Raw genomic sequence first — 6,526 nt, forward strand, 5'->3', positions numbered from 1 at the left:
TCAGATAAAGAAAATTTCTCTGTGGAATCAGGCAATAGATTGAGATATTTATAAAAGGGAAAATGATGCTGGCCTTAGATTTCACTTGATGTAAGAAAATAGAGCATAATTTTAAGATTTGTTTTAGAAAAGAACAGGTAATTTTTTAGACTTTTATATTTGTCTCATCTTTCAAGTATAAGTCAACAAATAGTTGTGAGCTAAAAAAAAAGTTTTTAAAGTATTCCTTTGAGCCTTTATGAGGAAATACTAGAAGATAGACTCTTCTCAACATGGTTTTGCAAGGTAAAGATTTGAAGTAGCCAAAACATCTTCTGCCAGTGCTGAAAGCTTTTTTTTTTTTTCATTTTTAGATGAACTGTGGGTTCTGGTAACACTACCTATGAGCAAACTGACTGATTTCTCAGGCCTTTGAGGTTCTCCAAAATTAGAAAAGAGTCATTCAGCTGTCTCATCATTAATGGAAAGGACCTGAGCCAAGAGGCTGGAGAAGAGAATCAACCACATAGAATAGAGTGTTTGCTGCATTCAGGTTCAACTTCCTCAACCCAAAGATGAAACACTAAGTTTTCATACCAATTTCTAAAGGTTAGTTCATGATGAAGTTGACAGAATTTGGGTAATGGACTTTACTTAATGTGAGTGTTGTTTATCAAAAAAATTTTCAAAAAACATTAACTTTGCATTTTTCTAGGTAAAACAAGTTAAATCTGTAATAGATCTCATATGCGTGGGTTTAATAACCCCTGAATATGTTTGGGTTGGTAAGAAAAGTGGAATATAACATTCCTGGCTTTGGAACTAAACTGCATAGTTGTGAGCTGTGGCAAAATATGTGTCCTTTATTCCTTTCTGAGAAGTATTAAATGAAGAGTATTATATTTTTGTCTATATCTGAACCAAATTTTCTACTGGCTTTACCCTGTTTTTGACCTCTATGGTTGATGGTGGCAGATAAGAAAAATGAAGTCTGTAATAAGTTTATCTGAGAGTGAGCTGCAGTACTCTTTGGTACTAACACTGCAGCCAGGGTGCTAGATAATCCAGGCCATGAATTGTGTTCTGCAGTCTGATTGCCCAGAGAGCAGATAGAATTGCCGAGTAAAAAAAAGGATGGTGAGGCTTTATTAATTTTGCTCCCCTCAGAAGAAAAAAAAATGGTGCAACAACTTCTTGAAATGAGAGTGTGCCCATGAAAGAAACAAAGAATATGAATCCAGAAACACATAGAAACATTCAGGAAAACAAAAACAAAACTGGAGTCACTTTAAGCCCCAAAATAACAATTAAAAGACTTCAAACATGGTTTTTTTCCCCTATGTTTACCTATACCTTAATATGCTATATCTCTTGATCTTGTTATGACATGTTGGATAAGATTTCTTTGGAAAATGTGGAATCAACTGATGAAAGAAATTGTAAATGTGCCTGGGGCTCTATCCCTCCAGGATGGCTAAGTGGAAGAATTTAGAGTCTATTTAGTATTAGTAATGAAGTGGGAATGGGGGAGAGGAAGAGGGGGGTGAAAATGGAAGAAAAAGTGGTAAAAAAAATAAAGTGGTCTCAAAATTTGTCCACTCCACATACTGACAAAGCACAGAAAATCAAGAAGATTCATTTGAAGTTCATGAGCAGAGATGAGGATATATATTATGTAAATTTTTATATATTATATATATTTACACACACACGTGTGTGTGTGTGTGTGTGTGTGTTTATAATCTGATGTAGAGGAATAGGTTTGGCAATGGCCACCAATGCAAAAATTCAACATAAAGGATACTAAGGAAGAGGACTATAGTGGAATAAACTTCATAAAACAAACAAACAAAAGACTTCAGAAAGAGAACAAATTTGATCAAGAAGATTATGGAAGAGTAAGGTAAAGCACATGAAGAGAAGACTTTTTAAAGGGAAGCCCAAAGAGAAGCCACCAAAAGGCAAGCAAAGGCCAAAGATGAAAGAGATGCCTTTTAGGATTGGGATGATGGGGTGGGGGGATTTGATCCATTCACTCTCAGACCCTCTAAAGACAAAGTCTGAGAAATATGGTAGGGGAGCTATGAAAATAAAAATTAGTAACACCAGGAAGAAACCAAATGAAGAAAAGGAATAACAGTGAGTGGAACATACCACAGTAGAAAAGGCTGCAGTGGAACAGAACAAGGCCAAGCCAGAAACCATAATGTCTTTGCATACAGACTTATCTTTAGGAGAAAACAAAGAGCTTGTGTTACATCTGCTCAAAGTAAAAGTTAACTACTTCCTGCTTTTCTCTTCTTTTGAAACTCCTGGTTGTGACTTTGTGAGTCAGAAGTCAAAAGAATTGGCTTTGGAGCACGTAAGTAATGTGAGTCCCATGCCTAAAGGATCAGTGAATCTGCAGACAAAGTGATCATGTGTCTAACCCCCTTCTTGCCCCATCATAGAATACAGTTGAAGCAAGAGCAGATTATAAAATTCTCCTGATCCTATTTCTAGAATTTGTGTTTTAGATTTTACCTGTTTCTTTTATTTTGCTGCCAAGTTGTAGAGTCCTTGTCCCATTTCTAAAAATTCTTGACTTGTTTTCCATACAGACCGTATTATGTATTATTAAACAAAATTTCTCAGAAGTTTGATGGATTTAATATTTCTGAAGGGAGAGTATGGGAAAGCAGCCCTACGAAATAAGTACTTTTGCATTGTGATAGTAAATTATATACCTTTTTCTTATTTTTAATGAAAGTAGGACATTTGGGGATATATTTAACAAAAGACATGCAGAATCTCTACTTTGAGAACAAAACAGTACTGAGAACAATTAAAGACTTAAATAAATGAAGAGAGATACTTTGTTCATGGACTGGAAGACTGAAATAGATGACATTTCTTCCAATGTTGATCTATAAATTCAACATTAATCCCTATCATAATCCCACAGGTTTATTTTTTGTAAAAGTGGCAAGCCAATTCTAAAAGCAATATGGAAATGTAAAAAACTGATAATTTCCTAAATAATCTTCTAAACATAGCTAGACGACTTGATTTTGTACCTTAACTATAAAGCTACAATAACCAAGACAGTGTGTTACTGCCATAAAGATTAATAAATAGGTCAGTGCAATTGAATAGAGAGACCAGTTTATACCCACACTTATATAGTCATTTGATTTCTAATAAAAATCCAAAGCAACTCAGTGGGGAAGGAAAAAGAATTTTTATAATGGTACTGTAGCAACTAGATATCTAAACCAAAATAAATCTCCATTGCTATCTAGCACCATGTACAAAGATCAATGTGAGATGGATCATATTGCTAAATGTAAAAGCTAAAACCATAAGGACTTGAGAAGAAAACATTGGAGGATGTCTTTATGACCTGGGGGTAGGCAAAGATTTCTTAAGATGTAAAAACAATCACAGTAAGAGGAAAGTTTTATAAGTTAGAATTTATCAAAATTAAAAAACCTTGTGTTCATCAAGAGAGAATTAATGAAAGGAAAGCCACAGACTGGGGAAAAACATTTACGAAGCATGTATTTGTCAAACTATGTAGATACAAATTTATACAGCTCCATAACAAGAAGACAAAACAAAACAAAACAAAAAAAATGTTAAAGCAGACAAATGATTTGAAAAGATACATAACTTGGACAGACCCTGCCCAGCAGAAGACGTTCACATGGTAAGTAAACATGTGCTCTGCAACATTAATCATCTGGGAAATGTGAGTTAAAAAATATCACTGATTCAAAGCCAGCCTCAGCAATGGCAATGCACTAAGCAACTCAGTGAGACCCTGTCTCTAAATAAAATACAAAAAAAGGGCTGGGGATGTGGCCTAGTGGTCCAGCGCCCCTGAGTTCAATCCCTGGCACGAAAAAAAGGAGGATAATGAGATATTCATCATAATTGCTAAAATTAAACAGATTGTTAATGAATTTCTTATACATCTTAAACAAGAATCTTATACATTTTAGGAAAAAAGGTCTGAAAGTTTCTTACAAAGTTAAACATACACTAACTTGATGTTATGATCTGGATCTTAAATGTCCCCCAAAATTTATGTTTTGAAGGCTTGCTCCCCAGTGCATCAATGTTCGTGTTTGGTGTGTAGGGGGGTAGTCTTTGGAAGGTGATTAGATCATGAATGCTCAGGCCTCATAAACAAATTAATCTACTTATGGATTCATCACTTAATGGGCTTGGGGGGCGGGGCGGGGGTGTTGCTATAAAGGCAAGCTCTCTTTCTGTTTTCTGACCATCATGAGATAATCAGTTTTGCTTCATCACATATTTCCCACTATAACGTTTTGCCTTGTGATGGACCCAAAGCAATGGGGCCAACTGACCATGAACTAAAATCTGAAACCATGAGCCAAATAACTTATTTCCTGTTAAGTTGTTTTTCTCAGGTATTTGCCACAGCAACAGAAAGCTGACTAATATACCTAATCACTCAGCAGTTTTCCTAAAATACGTGAAAATATAAGTTTACCAAAAGATGAAATATCACAAGTATATACTATTTTATGTCTGTCAGACTGGCAGAAATGTTGGCAAGAAGTAGAACATCCTGACCTCTCTTACCCTATTAGTGGTTATATAAATGGGGTATACATATAAAACAGTTTGTCATTATCTAGTAAATTGAGTATATACTACCTCACCAGTTCTAGGCATAGAAGCTTGCAAATGTATATGAAGAAACATGTGTAGGAATTTTTCAGAAAATTGAAACCAGGTCAGATATCCAACAAAAGAAGACATAAATTGTGCTTGCTGTATTCAAATAAATCATCAGGGATAGATTTCATAAATGTAATACTTAGTGATAAAACCAAGTGACAGAATTCTTCCAATATAATTCTGTCCAAAATCTTGCCAAAATTAAACATCATATTGAGCATACACACACACACACACACACACACACACACACACATACACACACACTAGAAAGTAAAGAAAAAATTTAGGGTAGTGGAGGAGAAAGCATGAGAAAAAAGATTGGAATGGGAAAGGCCATAAAGGAGACTTCAAAGTCTTGAGTAATGTTCCATTTCCTAAACTGGCTAGTGGGAAAACGGGTGTTCATTTTATTATTTCTTTTTAACTTACACATATGTTGGAAGTATTATTTGGTATGTATTCAATTTTAATAGTTTCTTCAGAAACAAATGTAAATTTTAGAGTTAAATAATCTTTAAGGATGCATAATTAGCAATATATTTAAAATGTAAGAAATATTTGTGATATCATTAATCCAGTCATTCATTCGAGTGTTTATCAAATGCTTGGGCACAGACTGATATGGATATGACCTTGGTTGAGGCTTTATTTAAAAGCTACAGTTTTGGTAGCTATCTTAAAAATGAGTTAGAAAAACAACTGAAACAAAAAATGATTATAATTCATATGAGAAATAATATAAATCTCCTGGCACTATTTCTCAGAAGTTATCACATTATTACTTAAAGAAGGGAAGGAAAATTATGGATTTCCACTTGAGGGGAAGGGTAAATGAAACCATCAGGAAAGACAAAAGTGATTTTTTTTTTTCTTGGCTCTTTGAATGAATCTCCTTCAAGTAGAATTCTTTTAAAATATGGGCCAGACAACTGGGAGGGCCCAGTTCCTGCCTCCTTCCCTAAATGCTGACCCAGCTGGCTTCCAAAGGCACATTTTTATGAATTGAACTGATTATTGACCCCTCATTGAATTTACTTTATAATTAGGTCATGGAGATTGTATCCCATAATTTATTCTCTTGGAACGATAATTCTCAGGGTACTGTGGCTAACACCTAGATCTTAAAACTGTTTTGTTGAATTCTAAACATTTGAGGTACTTATAAATTTTTCATCTCAACATTTCATGCAAAATCTGTGAACAGTTTTCATTAAATCAACTTTTTAGAAAATACAGGTTGAACTCTCTATCTATAATGTGGCCCTAAATTTGTAGCTTAAGGATTTACCCCAATTCTTAACTCTATTAAGTATCCCAACATACCTGTGGATACCAAAGAATAAATTCATAATGTTAGATATCTGGCAGGATGACAGTCTGATCCCTTATATGAACTATTTAAATATACACAAATGTAATTCAAAAGCCTTATTGCTTCATTTATCACAGAAAATGCCAGAGTTCTGTAATATTTTGTTAAAAAAACTACTCAACTTGTATGAATTCTCATAGAAATGACCACAAATATTATGCCAATTTAATCCTAAGTATTGAAGTTAGGGTTCTAAATGACATTTAATACTGTGATTTATTTTCTATCTTAAGCTTTATAGGGCACAAAACAAGATCCTATCCTTTCATATTGCTTTTTATTTTTAAAGATCCTGAGTGATGATAAAAATCTAAGCTTAAGAACCATCAAATGATTTATGATATTTCATTTATTTTTCAAAGGGTTGGGGTGTGACCAGTAAGCCTATTAGAATTGTAGGTTTAAAGTTCCATGATTTTAAAAAAGGCCAGCTGAATAAACAATATGTGAGCTTTTTTTTTTTTTTTTTTAATTGTTGGC

The 6,526-nt window shown here is 34.0% G+C and overlaps 1 protein-coding gene across 16 annotated transcripts in view; it reads left to right on the top strand.

The window, feature by feature from the left end:
- Znf438 (zinc finger protein 438) overlaps positions 1–6,526 on the top strand; it is a 192,600-nt gene that overhangs the window by 115,242 nt on the left and 70,832 nt on the right. For 12 of the 16 annotated variants that reach the window (XM_048809102.1, XM_048809114.1, XM_048809116.1 and 9 more), the window contains one exon: positions 354–588. The exons of the other annotated variants lie outside the window; for them this stretch is intronic. The gene's annotated coding sequence lies outside the window, so the exon portion shown is untranslated. The remainder of the gene's footprint in view (positions 1–353; positions 589–6,526) is intronic. 16 annotated transcript variants of the gene reach the window in all.

Source organism: Marmota marmota, unplaced genomic scaffold, assembly GCF_001458135.2.
Source record: "Marmota marmota marmota unplaced genomic scaffold, marMar, whole genome shotgun sequence".
In the NCBI taxonomy this organism is placed as follows: Eukaryota; Metazoa; Chordata; class Mammalia; order Rodentia; family Sciuridae; genus Marmota; species Marmota marmota.